Source organism: Hyla sarda, chromosome 3 (assembly GCF_029499605.1).
Source record: "Hyla sarda isolate aHylSar1 chromosome 3, aHylSar1.hap1, whole genome shotgun sequence".
Taxonomy (NCBI): Eukaryota; Metazoa; Chordata; class Amphibia; order Anura; family Hylidae; genus Hyla; species Hyla sarda.
The window spans coordinates 372,548,336-372,568,402 of NC_079191.1; the positions used below are offsets into that span (position 1 = coordinate 372,548,336).

The following is a 20,067-nucleotide window of genomic DNA, read 5'->3' on the forward strand; positions in this document are numbered from 1 at the left end:
CCAACTCCAGGCTGTGCCGTTCAGTCACTGTATGGTAACCTCATGCTTCTGCCAACTCCAGGCTGTACCATTCAGACACTATATGGTATCCTCATGTTGCCACAAACTTCAAGCTGTGCCATTCAGCCACTATATGGTCTCCTCATGCGTCAGCCAACTCCAGGCTGTGCCATTCTGACACTATATGGTATCCTCATGCTTCAGCCAACTCCAGACTGTGCCATTCAGCCACTATATGGTATCCTCATGCTTCAGCCAACTCCAGGCTGTGCCATTCAGCCACTTTTGGTATCCTCATGCCTCAGCCATCTCCAGGCAGTGCCATTCAGCAACTATATGGTCTCCTCATGCTTCAGCCACCTCCAGGCTGTGCCATTCCGCCACTATATGGTTTCCTCCTGCTGCCACAAACTCCAGACTGTGCCATTTAGCCAGTGTATGGTCTCCTCATGCTTTAGCCACCTCCAGGTGGTGCCATTCAGACACTATATGGTCTCATCATGCTTCAGCCAACTCCTGGCTGTGCCATTCAGACACTATATGGTATTATTATGCTTCAGCCAACTCCAGGCTGTGCCGTTCAGCCACTATATGGTATCCTCATGCTTCAGCCAACTCCAGGCTGTACTATTCAGGCACTATATGGTATCCTCATGTTGCCACAAACTCCAGGCTGTGCCATTCAGACACTATATGGTCTCTTCATGCTGCCACAAACTCTGAGCTATGCCATTCAGCCACTATATGGTCTTCTCATGCTTCAGCCAACTCCAGCCTGTGTCATTCTGCCACTATATGGTATCCTCATGCTTCAGCCATCTCCAGGCTGTGCCATTCAGCCACTATATGGTATCCTCATGCTTCCACAAACTCCAGGCTGTGCCATTCAGCCACTATATGGTCTCCTCATGCTTCAGCCAACTCCAGGCTGTGCCATTCAGCCACTATATGGTCTCCTCATGCTTCAGCCAACTCCAGGCTGTGCCATTCTGCCACTATATGGTATCCTCATGCTTCAGCCAACACCAGGCTGTACCATTCAGACGCTATATGGTCTCCTCATGCTGCCACAAGCTCCAGGCGGTCATTCAGCCACTATATGGTCTCCTCATACTGATGCCATCTCCTGGCTCTGTCATTGTGCCGCTATGTGACATGTGACTCCTTGTTAGATTTAGTCCTTTGTAAGCACACGCCGGGGCCCAGGACATTAAAACTTGGAAGTGTAATCATACATTTCAATTTCAAAATCTTCAATTTCAATTTTAAAATTCATCTTTTAATCTTAGGGATTGTGAAGCCCTATTGTCTACTCATTCTGCCGCCAACTCCAGGTGTGTCATTGTGCCATCATATGGTCTCCTTATGCTGTTGGCACCTAAATTAAACTTTTAATACATCTAAAATCTTCCATTTAAAATGTAAAAAATATCTTTCATCTTCTCTATTGTGAGGCCCTATTGTCTACTCAGGCTTTTTCCACCTCCAGACTGGGTCGTTCTGCCACTATATGGTCTCCTTGTGCTGCTGCCAATTCCAGGCTGTGTCATTCTTCCAGATTATGGTCGCCTCATGCTGCTGCCCCTTCTAGGCTCTGTCATTGTGCTGCCATGTGACTCCTTGTTAGATTGGGTTTTGTGGTCATACAGTATTAGTTCAAAGTAAACACCGGGACATTAAACTTGGGAATCTAATATAAATCGTAAATTGAAAAAAATCTATGTAATCTTTTCAAGACTGAGGCCCTATGGTCATCTACATCATGTTACCTGTGGAATCATCACAAGAATCCAATGAAACAGCTTGGAGCGATAACAATGAACCATAACTGATTAAATGAAACATTCGCACTTTCATTGTCAGGGGCACGCTGAGAGGCAGGGGCTGAAACAGGTGGTATCTCCCCTGGTGGAGGACTGCCAGCTCGATGCTTACCAGAATGGGTACTCAAAAAATGTAAATACATTTTAATTGAATTAAATTAAAATTACATAAAAATCTCTTTATTCTCTTAAATTTTGACACCATATGGTCACCTCTAGGCTCTGTCATTGTGCAGCTCTGCAGCAGTGATTCTAATAGCAATGCCTGTAATCTGCATGTCATACTGAATAACAGTATTATTTCACTAACACAGAACACTCCCTATGCATGTTAGGTCAAGACAAAGTGCTCTACACCCCTATTGAGGCTCTCTGTAGGCCAGAAATAGCTGTTTTTAATAGCGATTCACCGCAAATAAATTTGGTCCAAACCAAATTTTTTCAGAAAATTGTGCGAATCGGACAAATCTGATTTTTCAAAAGTTTGCTCATCTCTAACGGAGGTTCCCTACCTGCCTCCGGCTCTTCCGATCAGCGCTCCAATATGCAGGAAGCCTTAGCAGCCTGTAGTAATGAAGCCCCAATAACACTGATCAGTGCTGTGCTATAGGCTTCTAAAACAAGAGTGCATCAGTGTGTCTCCAGCTGTTACAAAACTACAACTCCCAGCATGCCCTACAGCCTTTGGCTGTCTAGGGCATACTGTGAGTTATAGTTTTGCAACAACTGGAGACACCCTGTGGAATGCACTGCCCTATAGGGAGAAAAAGTATGAAAAAAATATAAGGCAATAAATGTTAAAAAAAGCCCCTCCCCCAAAAAAAGTTTAATTCTTTTTCATATAAAGGTTAACAAAAATATTTGGTAACGCTGCATCTATAAATATTCGAACTATGAAAATATAATGATAAAGGGAACCAATCATCAGATTTTACCCTATATAACGCTAGGCAAAGCGCTATATAGGGTAAAATCTTTATCTGCTCCATGTCTGAGCTGGAGTAAATATAGTAGCTTTTTTCATGCGATGCGACTTATTTGCGACTTTCGCACTTAATAAATCTCTGACCACTGCAAGTCAAAAATCACTTTTTGCTTTGATAAGCAAGAATTTTATTTTTTTGCTTAGGACACCGAATAAGCAAAAAGTCGCAGAAAAAAGAGCGTAGGCGCACGTGCAACTTTTTTGCGACATTTTTAAGCTAAAAAAAAATACTAAATGCTTTGATAAATGTTCCCCTATATTTTAAAAAAAAGTGGGCAGAGCAATGCATTTTCGGTTTTTGGCAAAGCACAGCCTAAATTTTCGGTTTCGGCCAAAACATTCCCATTCGGTGCATCCCTAGTTATAAGAAGATCATTCTGAAGAGAAAAGGGTCTGGAGACCAAGCCATCAGTCTGACTAATATAAACCAGTCTGTGAGGTACCTGACAACATGCAGACTGCCTATGAAAAACAAAGCAAACATTTTTAAAGACTTTTTATTTTTTTTTAAAAAGATAAGTACAATATACTTATTTTAAAACAATTCAAATTCAGTGCTTCTCTGCCCATCCCAGCTGAACACCTAGACCCTGACCAATCCAAACATTTGATATGCCAAAAGTTTTGATAAATGGCTGTAACACTTTATGGAAAACCCATGTCCACATGCCCTAGTAAGGTGTATGAATATGTTATTGCAGACCCCCCCTTCCTGCCCCCTTACAAGAGCTAGAGTAGAGAATGTATCACAGCAATGCTTCTGTCTTAAACCCATTTAAATACATTTTATGAAAATAAAACAAAAATAAAATGAATTAATTCAATTCCTATTATTAAAGGGGTACTCCGGTGAAAACCTTTTTTCTTTTAAATCAACTGGTGGCAGAAAGTTAAACATATTTGTAAATTACTTCTATTAAAAAATCTTAATCCTTCCTGTACTTATTAGCTGCTGAATACTACAGAGGAAATTCTTTTCTTTTTGGAATGCTCTCTGATGACATCACGAGCACAGTTCTTTCTGCTGACGTTATTATAATAATAATAACATTTTATTTATTGTTTTCCCTAGTGGGATTTGAACCCAAGTCCCCGACACTGCAAGGCAGCAGTGCTAACCACTGAGTCATCATGCTGCCCTCAGCATACATCTGCTATGCATCTGCTATGCATGGTTGCTAAAATGGACAGAGATGTCAGCAGAGAGCACTGTGCTTGTGATGTCATCACTGTTCCAAAAAGAAAGGAATTTCCTCTGTAGCATTCAGCAGCTAATAAGTACTGGAAGGATTAATATTTTTTAATAGAAGTAATTTACAAATATGTTTAACTTTTTGCCACCAGTTGATTTAAAAGAAAAAAGGTTTTCACCGGAGTACCCCTTTAACAGAGTTTGGAGTAGTATCCATATTAATAATAGCAGCATTTTTATTTTTTTAAATGTAACAATTTCCTAATCCAATGACTATTTTCAGGCATTTCATGGATGATGGTTCAGTGATGAGAATGTATGTCTCATGCCATCATGTGTCTCTTAACCGCTACATCTTTTAGTCCTTAGGAAAACTCTGGAAGTTAAGCAAAGGCCAAAAAAAAAACTCTCTAATTGAATCTCATTGATCGGACACTCAAACAAACATATCTTGGATGTTATTTAAAATAAGTGTGGTTATGTATTATGGTTAATAATTCAATCCTCTCTTTTTTAATTTTATGTTAATGTGACAGTGGCAGTGCTTGTATTTTACCAGTGAGTGTTTGTATGGTTTTCATTATTGAAATTATTTTAGTTAAATTATTTTCACTATTTAACTCAGTGGATACACCCTGAGTTAAATAGTACAACAGTAGGAGCTTCTGATTATCAAAAAAGATTTTTTAGACTATTGCAGGACCCCCCACGCTGGCACAGATGAGACTGTATTGAAGAGCATGGCTTGTAGCAGGTTGTCCAATGGATATAAAGACTTAACATGGATTTCCATTCAGGAAGGTCTGTCCCTGAGGATTTTCATACATGCTATGCATTCCTGTGGTATATGCGAGAGGTCCCCAATGCAGTCCTCAAGGCCCATCAGAAGGCCAGTATTTTGATTCTACCCTGTGCTATTTCAAAAGAGTGCTAAGCCTTAATGACTGGGTTTGGGACCCCTAGTCTATGCAACAACAAGCACTGTCTGATGTGTCTATTTGCTGAGAAAAAACTCTTGCAGTTGTTCCATGTCTTTTTAAGGAAGTCCGGTTGCATGGCCTGAAATGTACTCAAAGACTAGGAACAGTTTATTGTGCCATTTGGTTGTGAACATTTCCTTGAGATCTATATGATTGATGTCATTGACATTCCCAATGACTTATAAGCTGGTTTACAGACACTTAAGGGCAGAATTACTAAAGGCAAATTTTGTTCCTTAGCTAATCTGCGCTAGAATAAGTTGGTACAAATGTATTAATAAATTTGACACTTTCCATGTGCCACAGAGTAAAATCTATTGAACAGACTACAACCACAATTTACACCAGTGTTCTGGCATAAATTCTAGTAAATATGATGGCTAGACACAAAAAGAATAGACAGCACCAGGTAGTTGTGAATTGTACTCTGTTTCTCATGATATGTACTAGGTGCTAGGGGTCTATAAATAGTAAATCAGTATAGCTCCATAAACTATTTTTACAAAAAAAGAGAAAGAACTCAAACAGAGAGCAATTGTTACTGATAAATATGCAAAATTTTATTTATATATCCAAAAGGTTAAAAAACATCACACATTTGTGACTAAATGCAATAAAGATAAAATACCGGATGTGTATATATAAAGCAATACAAAATGAGATGTATCAGATACAGCCAAAAACACGTAGGTGGATCAGGTACAGCAATAGTTGTAATTACAATGGATATATATATAGTGAGGTCAGGGAATGATATAATATGGCTCTTAGTCATCAAGAAGTAAACAGGGGTCACAAAAAGGGCCCCAGTGTATTGTATGTGAGGGCTGCCTGCTCTATCACATCAATCTATCTATCAATGATCCTCACTTACCTATAATGGATACCTGTAGCCACCGTCCCAACTATTGCTGTACCTGATCCACCTACGTGTTTTTGGCTGTATCAGATACATCTCATTTTGTAAAGCTTTATATGTACACATCCGGTATTTTATCTTTATTGCATTTAGTCACAAATGTGTGACGTTTTTTAACCTTTTGGATATATAAATAAAATTTTGCATATTTATCAGTAGCAATTGCTCTCTGTTTGAGTTAAATATGATGGCTGTTGGATACCGTGCCCCCTTCTGCTAAGCCCCAACCACATTTTATACAGGAGCGGTGTTCTCAGTGTCAAAGGCAAAAGTCGCTAGGATAGAGGTTGAATTGAAATGATACTATTTATAGATATTTTTATTCTGTTGTACATATACATATACAAATGGAAATACATATTACTATCCAGGAGTAACTTTATACCCAAAGAGGACTGCATAGAGTATCGCTGCTCACTCATGGGAGCAGAGACTTTTATCTTTGACAGGAGTCCCTGTTCCTCTGCATAGTTTGCATGGTGTCCTGCACTAGGTTGCCTTGAAAACAATGTACACTGCTCAAAAAAATTAAGGGAACACTAAGATAACGCATCCTAGGTCTGAATGAATGAACTTATCAAATGAAATACTTTCGTCTTTAAATAGCTGAATGTGCTAACAACAAAAATTATCAATAGAAATCAAATTTATGAACCCATGGAGGTCTGGATATAGAGTCACACTCAAAATCAAAGTGGAAAACAACACTACAGGCTGATCCAACTTTCATGTAATGTCCTTAAAACAAGTCAAAATGAGGCTCAGTAGTGTGTGTGGCCTCCCCATGCCCGTATGACCTCCCTACAATGCCTGGGCATGCTCCTGATGATGTCTCCTGAGGGATGTCCTCCCAGACCTTGACTAAAGCATCCACCAACTCCTGGACAGTCTGTGGTGCAACGTGGCGTTGGTGGATAGACCAAGACATGATGTCCCAGATGTGCTCAATTGGATTCAGGTCGTGGGAACGGGAGGGCCAGTCCATAGCATCAAAGCCTTCCTCTTTCAGGAACTGCTGACACACTCCAACCACATGGGGTCTAGCATTGTCTTGCATTAGGAGGAACCCAGGGCCAACCGCACCAGCATATGGTCTCACAAGGTGTCTGAGGATCTCATCTCGGTACCTAATGGCAGTCAGGCTACCTCTGGCAAGCACATGGAGGGCTGTGTGGCCCCCCCAAAGAAATGCCACCCCACACCATTACTGACCCACCACCAAACCGGTCATGCTGGAGGATGTTGCAGGCAGCAGAACGTTCTTCATGGCATCTCCACACTCTGTCACGTCTGTCACATGTGCAGAGTGTGAACTTGCTTTCATCTGTGAAGAGCCCAGGGCGCCAGTGGCGAATTTGCCAATCTTGGTGTTCTCTGGCAAATACCAAACATCCTGCACGGTGTTGGGCTGTAAGCACAACCCCCACCTGTGGACATCGGACCCTCATACCACCCTCATGGAGTCTGTTTCTGACCATTTAAGTGGACACATGGCGGAGGTAGCAAGCCTGCTGCTGGGTTGTTGCCCTCCTACGGCCTCCTCCACATCGTCTGATGTACTGGCCTGTCTCCTGGTAGCGCCTCCATGATTTGGGCACTACGCTGAAAGACACAGCAAACCTTCTTGCCACAGCTCGCATTGATGTGCTATCCTGGATGAGCTGCACTACCTGAGCCACTTGTGTGAGTTGTAGACTCCGTCTCATGCTACCACTAGAGTGAAAGCACCAACAGCATTCAAAAGTGACCAAAACATCAGCCAGGAAACATAGGAATGTAGAAGTGGTCTGTGGTATGCGCCTGCAGAATCACTCCTTTATTGGGGGTGTCTTTCCAATTGCCTATACTTTCCACCTGTTGTCTGTTCCATTTGCACAACAGCATGTGAAATTGATTGTCAATCAGTGTCGCTTCCTGAGTGGACAGTGTGATTTCACAGAAGTGTGATTGACTTGGAGTTACATTGTGTTGTTTAAGTGTTCCCTTTATTTTTTTGAGCAGTGTATACAGTCATACACTGTATATAGCATTGCTACTTACTTCTGGGAGTACCAACACAGCTTCTATGCATGACGATCTTCACCAGGCTCAACAAAAGGCAAGTGTACAGGGCAAGTGAACAGGACGGCCTTTGACAAAGCAGATTTTTTTTCTTTATTGAAATACAGAGCTAATATGATCATTTCTGAATCATTTCCCCCATTTCTACTTAGGACCTATCTACAGGATTTAAAGTCTGTGGGACTTACGAAAATACTAGCAGTCCTATAGAGTTTAAATTGAGCAGCTCCTTTTAAACATGGGCAGTGCTGGGCAAACCCCAGAAGTTGGACCTCCATTAATAAGACACCTAGCGTGCTGTTTTACACATGTAACTTTAACTTTCATTCACTTTAATCAGATTTGCCTTTACCCTTATGGCACCATGAGTTAGCACTCCCAAGTTATAAACAGTTATATACAGTCCCTAAACAGAGTAGCTTTCAAACTGTATAAAAGCCTGCTCAGAAGTATTTGGCTTCATGACCACCTCCAGCCACCACAAGAACTCCACGGGGAGCCAGCATCTATCTAACTTTTATGAAATATCCTGCGAATATGTCATGAATATTGAGGTGGGAATTCCTGTTTGGTGTAAAAAGGAAAACTGTATTGAAACATAAAGACAAAAAAAAAAAGGGCAGAGCTGACAAGTAGGTACATTGGTCAGTACAATCACTCAGTCAAAAACAAAATCAAAGGTTCTGATAGTATAATGGTGGCGGGAGGGGGGGGGGGGGGGTAAGGTATTAAGGCATAGGGAATGGGTAACTGGGCATTCCACTTTAATATGCTGATTGAGGACCAATCTATACTTCTCAATCAGAGGCGGATCTAGACTTAAGATGGAACTTGAACATGAGGCCCAGCATCATTTTCTGCAGACTTCCCATGGTGATCCGATTTGGCTCTGTCGCTGCAGCATCAAACTTAAGTGGCGGCTGGGCAGATGCGTATCTAGTGTTCTGTAAGCCCCATGGTATATTCTGTCCATTACACCGAGACCACAATCACCAATATACCAGTATACATACTACAATCATACTGTTACTGACAAATTCTTGTATACTGAGACCAATAATACCAGTATACAAGGAGGAATATAAGTCTTCTCTGATCGGAGTCATTCACTTCTCCCTTTACTTCTCTATCCAGCTCAGATGATCATGGTAATTTCTCAAGGACAAGACTTGTCTCTGCAGAATCTGCTAGACAAACATTTGACTCACAGTACAGGGTTAATATGCGCAGTGATATCACAGTACAAAGATAATACACACAGTGATGTCACAGTACATGGTAAATAAACACAGTGATGTCACAGTACATGGCAAATAAACACAGTGATGTCACAGTACATGGTAAATAAACACAGTGATATCACAGTACATGGTAAATAAACACAGTGATGTCACAGTGCATGGTAAATAAACACAGTGATGTCACAGTACATGGTAAATAAACACAGTGATGCCACAGTACATGGTTAATTTACACAGTGATTTCCCAGTACAGGGATAATACACACAGTGATGTCACAGTACATGGTTAATTTACACAGGGATTTCCCAGTACAGGGATAATACACACAGTGATGTCACAGTATACGGTTAATTTACACAGGGATTTTCCAGTACAGGGATAATACACACAGTGATGTCACAGTATACGGTTAATTTACACAGGGATTTCCCAGTACAGGGATAATACACACAGTGATGTCACAGTATACGGTTAATTTACACAGGGATTTCACAGTACGGTGTTAAGCACAGTGATGTCACATTACAGTGTCAGTGTGTACTACACAACTGTCTGTGATGGCACTGTGCACATGTGGGGAAGTAGTAGGTAGGGCATATAGTTTGATGTGCCAGCCAGGGCATGACTGGTATTAACATGTGTAAAACATTTTTGCAGCCTGCCCTTAAAAGTTTACAATGAAGCTTAGATGTGGGGGCACAGGCACTGGAGGCTGTGTGCCTGCGCAGGGACCGTGGACGCACTTTATTTGAAATAACCTGGCAGACACTGACGGTGTGATGAAGCTGAGGACTGATGCTCCTTTTTTCTCCCTGCCTTCCAGGAGTGGGGCAGGGACATATGAGACAAGCCTGCACGCGGCACGCTCCGAGCCCCAACAGCCCCCTTCTTTCAGAGGTGGTTATTCTATTAGGACACTTAAGTTGCCGCCTGGGGCATCCAGGGCTGATCTTGAACTTGCGGCTACGTTGGGGGCCGGGACCAGAGCGAAGCCCCATCAGTGCGAGGCATTTGGTGGTGGCCAAGGTGGCCTAATGGAAGAGCCTCCTCTGTTCTCAAAGCTTTTATACTTTTTTAAAGTAATGAATTTCTTGTGTTCAACATTCAAATCACGTGAGAATTTTTTCTGAACCGCATACTAAAGTTATCCCACTTCCTTAACACGATCTCCTGATTGGCTGAGCCCTATGGTGTTACATTAAGCTTTTCTGCTTGCATCTACTGACTAGAGCCCACCGAGACTATTCTATTGATTTAACTAGTGCCTCCTAGTATTGGTAATGTTTCTTTTTTTCATCTTATAGCCACAATGATCATCTGTTTATAATGAGCTAAAGCACGGAGAAGATTACAACATCCTGCACTTTCATCTGATCTAATGTGCCTAATGAGCCCCATTGATACTAGTTATCCAAGAGCTGTAACAGGGCACAATGCGCACGTATTAACAAATTAAGCCACACTACAATGAATGGGAAAATAAATAGGAATTCTTGTCAACTTCACATTTGGTTGCTGCCATTCTGTCAACTCAATTAGACACCTTCGCGGGACTTCACATGTCTGCAAGTAGTGAATGGCTTCAGTGCCAGATACTTTGAATTATCTTCTCCTATCAGGACAAGCGATGATTTCAGATAAAATCTGACAGAATAGGATATTGTTTGCTTCTGCCTTTTTAGTATTATTAATCTAGAATAGAAAACTCTTTTGAATCAGACTCTTGACATGGCAACCTCTGTAATTTATCAGTCTTCCCACACATGGCTGGTGATGAATACATTCCTTCATTTTCATCCCAGGTGCAGTACTAGTCCCACTTGAACTTGACAGCATCAATATAACAGTTTTTATTCACCATTCTTCTGTGACGAGTATTCTTTTCTCCTGCAATTCTTCTCATTTGTCCATATATCTATGCACAGGCCAGCCAAAACGAACGTGAAAGAGGTACAAAGAAAGACTGTAGTTTCCACAGAGACTCACTATGGGAAAATACAGCCTCATTTGTTTTTTCTCTTGTGCAGTCAGCATTGAAAGGTCACTGTTAGCATGTCTATCTGCCAGAAAGCCTAGTGCAAACGTCAATGCTATCTATCCGAGGCTACCCTCACATTTCTATGATATAAGTGATCTATATGCTGCTTCAGAGAATTTAGTTGAATAACATAAGTATTTTTTTGTATGATAACTATAGCAGATATACTGTAAATTTGGATATATAATTTTTATATGGCTTATGGTCATGGATGAGATGCATGTCATTTTTTTAATTAATTCTATTACTGGATAAATGTATAGTATGTGATCATTTACGTCTTTATTCTGCAGAACTTGTGTGAAAATATATATTTTATTGCGCCATGATATGTAGTTTCAAATCAACTGGTTCCAGAAAGTTAAACATATTTGAAAAATCTTATTCCTTCCACTACTTGCCAGCTGCTGTATACTACAGAGGAAGTTGAGTTGTTCTTTTCAGTCTGGCCACAGTGCTCTCTGCTGACACCTCTGTCTGTGTGAGGAACTGTCCAGAGTAGGAGCAAATCCCTATAGCTAACCTCTCCTGCTCTGGACAGTTCCTGACATGGACAGAGGTGTCAGCAGAGAGCACTGTGGTCAGAGAGAAAAGAACAAGTCAACTTCTTCTGTAGTATACAGCAGCTGATAAGTATTGGAAGGATTAGGATTTGTACCCCTTGTTACAGTCCTTGAGGGGTTTAGTTTTCAAATAGTGTGCCATGGGGCTTTCTACACGCGACATGCCCCCCGAAAATCATTTTGACAAAATTTGCTCTCCAACAGCCCATTGTCGCTCCTTTACTTCTGAGGTTTCAAGTGCACCCACAGTGTACTTTATATTCACATATGAGAAATTGGGTTACACGTTTCGGGGGGCTTTTTCATCTTTTACCTCTTGTAAAAATGAAGCAAATGGTGCTACAAGAACATGTTAGTGTTAAAAATGGAGATTTTGATTTTTGTCCACCACTTTGCTGCTATTCCTGTGAAACACCTAAAGGGTTAACAAACTTTATGAATGTCATTTTGAATACTTTGAGGGGTGCAGTTTTCATAATAGGGTCAATTATGGGGGATTTCTAATATAAAGACTCTCAAATTAATGTAATTACAAGACTGTACATAGTACATGCATATAGCTTATGGGATGAAAGATAACTATTATCCAGGATCAGAACTGCCAAGATTAATTTTGGATCTGATTTAGTGAATCTGTCATATTCGTTTTGTATTTAGGTTCCCCAATTGCCCTGCAATTTTCTGTTAGATTCAGACCAGCACTGTCAGCACAGTCCTTGTCACTTGACAACAAAACTTTTGATCATTTAGGGTATGAGTATTCAGACCCCCACTGATCGCTAGAATGAGCCAGGAGAGGAGTGCAGCTGTGCCCCTTACTTCCTGGCTTGCCAAGATCTCACCCAGTTGCACTAGACGGGCTCCATTATAAGTCTATGGAGTACTTCTATTAGCCCTATTGTTCTTGGAGAGATATACTGCTGCCACAGCTGTCTGGCTGTAGTTTACCCATTCCCTCCCCATAGAGAAGATATGAACGATCGACCAAGCTGAATATTCATCTGTATGGGAAGGTCAGGAGAGATAACTGTCCACCGACAGTTATAGAAAGTATATCGCCACATTTGCCATGCCAGGCAGGGGCGTAGCTATAGAGGTAGCAGAGGCAGCAGTCGCACTGGAGCCCTGGTGCCTAAGAGGGCCCAAAAACACATCTGCCCCATAAGAGACCAGTATTATATTTGGCATATGGGGCACTGTTACAGATTTTGCATTGGGGCCCATAAGCTACAAGCTACGCCTCTGATCCCAGGAAACATTACTGGCTGGAGCACAATACTGATCTGGCAATATTATTTCTGGGGACACTGTTCCTTTGCTGTTTTCATGGCTGCTGCTTGTCTGGTACTATTTTTAGGGATGTGGGGTGGGGGGGTAACTATAATTACAACACTATTATTTCTTAAGTACAATATTTAAGGGCATTGTGAAATACAATGTAATGGGGGCAAGTGGTTCAGAAACAGGCACAGGAATGGGAGAAACAATAGGATGGGAAGTTTGTGTAGGTGGGAAAAAGATAACAAAGGTGCCAGAAAGGTGAGGTGCCAAATACGCATAGAAAGTCTTCATGGTGGTCAGGACTAGATGGATAGGAAAAATCATTGACTCCAATGTGAGAAGACTTCACCTGGCTGTCACTGGATGCAATTGTACTGTAATGCATGGGCGTTGCTATAGAGAGTGCAGAGGTAGCAGTCACACCAGGGCCTTGGGGCCTAAGAGGGCCCGAAAGTACATCTGCCCCATAAGAGACCAGTATTATAATTGGCACATGGGGCCCTGTTTCAGATTTTGCATCGGGGCCCAGAAGCTAAAAGTTACGCCTCTGCTGTAATTAATTATATGGCCTGCAGAGGACTATCTCATAATATATGGTCACTGTGTAGGGTAAATATTTGTCTTTGCATATTGTGGGTTTTTATTTATTTAGTAACAGTATAGAAATTGTACTGAGTAAATATGTCATAGTAGTGTTCATTGTGGGGTTGTATTATTTAGTTATAATGTAGTGGTAATGCAAGTGATCATGGTATGGCAGTATTATTAGGCCCTTGTGTAGCAATATTAGTCAATCTTGTTTTGAGTATTAACATGGCGTTAATATTTAAACACTGTAAAGTAGTAATATTTAGTCCTGGTATTATTTGTTAACTAAACAGAATGTTTATAAATCATTTTTTGTGTGGGTGAGTATGACTGGACTTATTCCTTGAGTCTTCTGTCCCTAACTTCCTTAGAATCACTAAAGATCAGTGTTAGCTCTTTCTTATGAATTGATTTATGGGACAATGTTGTTAGTACAATATTTTAGCATTTTCAGTCACACATTCGTTTTGCCTAGGCCAAACTTTGTCTAAAACTAGCCTTGTTGAAGAGCGTTAACAAGGTAGATCAAATCTGATGTCTTAATTGGGTATTTTTTATGCAGAAAACATATTTAGTTTATGATAATTTTTGGTTCTTTAACTTCTTCTGAAATGTTTCACCGCTCCTCATGTTTTAATTTGAAGTGCCCCTGTCAAAAGTTTTGATTGGTCAGGGTCTCAGTGCTGAGATCCCCTACCGATCATTACAGTGAGCATGTAAAAGTGCGTAGTGATCACCATCCTGCTTCACAAGACAGCCCCATAGACTTTTAATGGGAACGTCCTGTGATGCAGGATGGAGATCTCTCCAAGAGGGGAGTGATTCACATTACAGCATGCTTGTTCCTGCTCATTCAAATGATCAGTGGGGGACTCAGCACTGAGACCTTGACCGATCCATAATTTTGAACTCAAGCTTGAAAACAAGCTTTATAATTACAATCATTTAGCCAGTATGCACTAGTCATTTCTGCATCTTCATTCATGGGAAATGTAATAACTGGTGGGCAATGGATAAAAAAAGAGAAAAAAAGAGTAATAGTGTCATCTGTTCTTTATTGTAGCTAATTCATTATGATCTACATCTGGCTTTGGCTTCAGAACTGCCCACCAAACTGTACTATGCAAGAGCACCCTAAAGTGCATATTTGGTATACAGCTTCATTTATAATATATTTTAGGATATAAGCTGTTAATTTAGTTTAATGATAGCAATAACAATAGGAAGTAACAAAAAAAGTGCTTTAGATCTTTTTTTTATGTTCTCCACACATTATACAAATACCTCAAATATAATAAACTAAGAATCTTCAAAATGGCCAAAACATGATATTTAGAATTTTTCTATTGCGCGTCTCATTTCCTTCCAAAATATATTTTCAAATATCAGTCATTTCTGAGACAACAATCACACAGTCCTCCATTCTTCAATCAGCAACTGGACAGTTCCAAGGTTTCTAATACAATTGTGCTCCTTGAACAATGATGTTATTGTCAGTTTTTTAAAGGGTGAGAATCTATCATTGCTTAAACAATTGTATGTCCTGATACAGCTGCGAGTCTGAATAGTTGTACTACTCTTTAGAAAGGTTATCACTATCCAAGAATGCAGGGCTGTTTGCATTGGTGCTCGCAATGTTTTATTGAGAGAGGATGATAAAAGACAATATTAAGTTGTGACTTTAATCCAGGGATTCATTCTGGATGCCAAGTGACCCATTTTCAGTCACATATAAGGCAAATGGCAACTGCCCCACGGTGATCTTTTTGCCTTATTCAGGATAAACAAAATAGATTTAGAAATTTAACTTGATGGACGTGTGTCTTATTTCCACCTTATCTCTAGGGGGGAATTGTTTCCCTGCTTCCTGGGAAAATGGGGTGTAGATTAGCTCTCACCAGACGGAGTAGCACTATCTCTCTCTATTACTCTCTATGACACTATCCAATGTAAACTATTTGAGATACTTCTTCCAATAGGTGGCACTAAAGAGCAACAATTCTTCTCTCTGCATAGGAGCTAACTCACATATACTTTAAACCCCATCCCCTATGTTACTTTGACTTTTAATGGTCACTGTCAGAATCAAAAACTTTTTATATGTTGTAAATCTTGGCAAAACTTTAAAGCGTACCTGTCAGATCTCACAAAAAAAAAAAAAACTGTTATATGTTACTCAGTACCTCATCCTGATCATGTGCATGTAATTTTTATGTTTCTATCAGCCATATTTCACTAAACAAAAAAGCATATTACAGCAGCTCAATGTCTTTTCTATCTTGTTTTCTATCTCTTGCCTGCACTGTGATGAATCCTCCTCACTCTTTCTATAGCTTTTGCAAAACTACAACTTCCAGCATGCCCAGACATACTTTGACTGGCCAGGCATTCTTGGAGTTGTAGTTTTGCAACAGCTAGAGGCACGTGATTTGTGAAACTCTGTGTTACAGCAATGTTGATGCAGGCTGTGTTACTCCTGCAGCCTTGCCAATCAGCCATCTCGTGTCCATGACCCTTGGACACGCAGCTCATACTGCTGTGGGGCTCATCAGTGTCCTAGGAAGTATGGGCACCCCTAGTGGTGGGATTTTCAAAGGCTGTTTTCTTTAATAATATGCAAATCTTTTTTTTAGAGAGGTATATTAGAAAAACTATTGTTTTGCCAAGATGTACAACATATAAAAAGTTTTTATATCTGACAAGGCCCATTTAACCTTTCTAATATACTTCATAAACAAAATATGTATCTCAGTTTTATAGAATTCATGGCTAATAAAAAAAAAAAAGACTACTTAAGCTCCCCATACCATCTGTAACATAATCCTGTCTGGCTGTAACTTAATCTTTATCCCAGCTAAAATGCAGGCTTGGAGTCCAGTAAGTGAGGCTGAGACTAGCACTCCTGTCCTATCTCACTGCAACATGAAAACAAAGAGGAGGGGGTTAAAGAGCAGCCTGCAGTGATTGGAGGAAGAGAACCAGCACAGCAGACTCAGGGAGGCAGTGAATGGATGGTGAGTGAGGGCAGGCTCAGTGCTTGCCTCAGACACACCCCTTCATGAGCAGTGGATGTCAGAATGACTGAGCAGCAGATCAGAGGGTTTTTTGAGCCAAATACAGATTTTTGAGCCAAATACAGATTCACATAACCAATGTAAGCGACCAATATAATATCTCATATCTATCTATCTCAGCAAAACGGAAACACAGCAGCACTCCAAAAGTAGTGGTGAATAGTGACTTTATTATGACCAAAAAATGTACAGCGACGTTTCGGCCACCTCATGTGGCCATCATCAGGCTTTTGGTGATAATTAAGCCACTATTCACCACTACTTTTGGAGTGCTGCTGCATTTCCATTTTGCTGTATCCAGAGGGGCTTGGGACTAGAGCCTAACCGCAGCCACTTACTTGAGTTTGAGTGCTGCTCCACTTGCTAGATATCTATCTATCTATCTCTCTTTATATCTACACAGAGCTGCACAGCAGGGGCGTAGCTATAGAGGTAGCAGTCGCACTGGGGCCCGGGGCTCCGAAGCACATCTTCCCTATAAGAGACCAGTATTATAATTGGCATATGGGGCCCTGTTGCAGATTTTGCATTGTATATATGTAAAGGCAGTTAAAACTACATTTACTCATTCCACTGAGAGAGTTTTACCTTTAGCCTTTTTGAGTCACGGATATACATGATGTAATCATGTTAAATACTCTGCGTTTCTGACTTATAGAAGAGAACACTGTTTTAAACCAGGGTTGTAAATTATTCAAGGAGGAAGAGCACATAGACTAAACAAGTTGAAATAGCTTTTTATTACCATAATGTGCTTCTTGCCACATTGTTGTACATAAATAATGATTTAATGTGCTCATTTCCCATTTATTCTCGACATCTATCACACTGAGCTGCTGCATAAATATGTAACAGGAATTTTATTATTTGTTCTTCAGGAGAAGGAAAAAAGTTTAGGTTTTAATGTTAAATGGAAAGAGTAATAAATAAAACGTAAATGTATATAGAAAAAGACACTGAAGCAGCAAAACCAATGACATTACCATTGGCCCTTTGAAAATAAACATATCTATGTACTATGTGTTCTGAGGACACTTTTATAGCCCCAATAGACAACTACTTCATTAATACTGGCCTCTCAAATGCATCTGTTAGATCTCTGTTTGGGGTTTTCTTAGTTGTTGTGCGCTGCTGTTCCTTTGTTATTACTCCTGGAAATGTATGTCAATAGAGTGTATCTTTAGCTACTCTGTCAAGAAAGAATATGCAAATCAGCTCTAACACCACTTTTTCAAAGTAGCTTTACCTTAACAGTAAAATTTTATTCAAACCAGAAGCCTTACAAACTAACTGGGGCCATATGGCAAGCCAGAGATCACTCCAGAAGAAAGAATTCCCTACTGTAGATAAAGGTTTTAGGGTTGTGGAACTTATCTCCGAGGCAAGTGCTCTCTATCACCCAAAGTGCAAGAAAAAGTGCAAACGTGTCACACTAAAAAAAAGTGCACAAAGGATGCGGTCTATCGCTAAGCCCTTCTCCAACAGGAGGGAGGCCCCCCAACAAACCTACCCTTCACCTCCGGGCCAAAAGGCACCTGCAAGAATCCAGGTTCACGGAAGCTACTAAGGGGCCGAAAATGCTCCTGGCTTCAACCTAGGCATCAGCCAAGGAGCCGTATACTGATGGCATCTTGACCGAAGCCAAGATGCCTAGGGGTTGCAGGGAGGAGAGGAACCTAATGGCCACACACACCTCCCCTGGACCGCCAGGAGGGACACCCAGAAGGGCTACCGCATCCTGCAAATCCTGTGTACATAGAAAAACACGAAACGTGGCACAGTGACATACAAAAAAATAATAAATAAGTGAATGAAGTGCAGACATACTGCCCGGTCATCCGGCCAGATCTATAAAAATTTCCCCGATCCTAGCCAGAAGGCCGGGATACCAAGTGTGAATGCCGAAGGTGAAGAGTAATGGTGCAGTGCTTTCACTCAGTGAGTTATAATACCCAGTGAGTTTCGGCACCTCAGGGTCACCACTCCCCAAGGCACAGAAGTACCTCGGCTCTACACCCCTCTGCCTCATGGCGAGAGCCGGAGGAAACCGGTCACATCAGGACAGCTGTCGAGCTGATTCCTCAGAACCAGCCCCGGAACTCCCTGGTACACCTGCTCCCTCCATGCAGCATCCATCCTACATCAATGGCTAAAGACTAAACCAGTGATAAGAACAGATACTACACTTGATCTTAGCCAACTTGATGAACTTATTTTTTTTTCTTTTTGCCGAGGCAACTGCTCTCTATCACCCAAAGTGCAAAAAAAGTGCAAACGTGTCACACTACAAAACCATGCGCAAAGGATGCGGTCTATCGCTAAGCCCTTCTCCAACAGGAGAGAGGCCCCCCAACAAACCTACCCTTCACCTCTCGGCCAAAAGGCACCTGCAAGGATTCAGGTTTGATGCCCCTTTTCGGCGAAGCTAGTAAGGGGCCGAAAATGCTCCTAGCTTCAACCTAGGCGTTGACCAAGGCATCAGCCAAGGAGCCGTATACTGATGGCATCTTGACAAAAGCCAAGATGCCCAGGAGGGACACCGCATCCTGACGATCCTGTGTACAAAAACAGACACATAAAAGTGGCACAGTGACAAACAAAAAAATTATAAATAAGTGGACTAGTGCAGATATACTGCCCGATCATACGGCCGGATCTATAAAAATTTCCCTGATCCTAGCCAGAAGGCTGGGATACCAAGGGTAAGTGCCAAAGGTGAAGAGTAATGGTGCACTGCTTTCACTCAGTGAGTTATAACACCCAGTGAGTTTCAGCACCTCAGGGTCACCACTCCCCGAGGCACAGACGTACCTCGGCTCTATACTCCCCCAATCTCATGGCAAGACCCAGAGGAAACCGGTCACATCAGGACAGACGTTGAGCTGGTTATGTGGCACCAGCCCTGGAACGCCCCGGTACACCTGCTCCTCCATGCAGCATCCATCCTACATCAATGGCAAAGACTAAACCACTGATAAGAACAGATACTACACTTGATCTTAGCCAAAAGGCCGAGACGCAATGAACTTATCATTACAGAATAAGTTGCTAGCTAGTGAGAGGCTTGTTGTGAACTAAAAGTAGTAATACTCCTTCTTAAAGAGACAGTCATAAAGACTTGTGGAGACATACAGGTCATTTATGCTCCACTGGGAATTCTGGGAAGAAATATATGCAAAAAAAGCTGTTAGACCACTTTTCCAAGTGACTTTATGGAAAGCCACATGGAAAAGTTGGTGTGATAGATGCTTTCCATACCCTTTCTTTCCAAAATTCCAGTAGAGTGTCACTGGCCTATAAGTCTCCACATGTCTTTATGAT

The 20,067-nt window shown here is 41.2% G+C and overlaps 1 pseudogene; it reads right to left on the reverse strand.

Annotated features, from left to right (window-relative positions):
* Positions 1-19,618: 19,618 nt before the first annotated feature.
* Positions 19,619-19,769, reverse strand: LOC130363287 (U2 spliceosomal RNA; annotated as a pseudogene).
* Between the last annotated feature and the right edge of the window lie 298 nt (positions 19,770-20,067).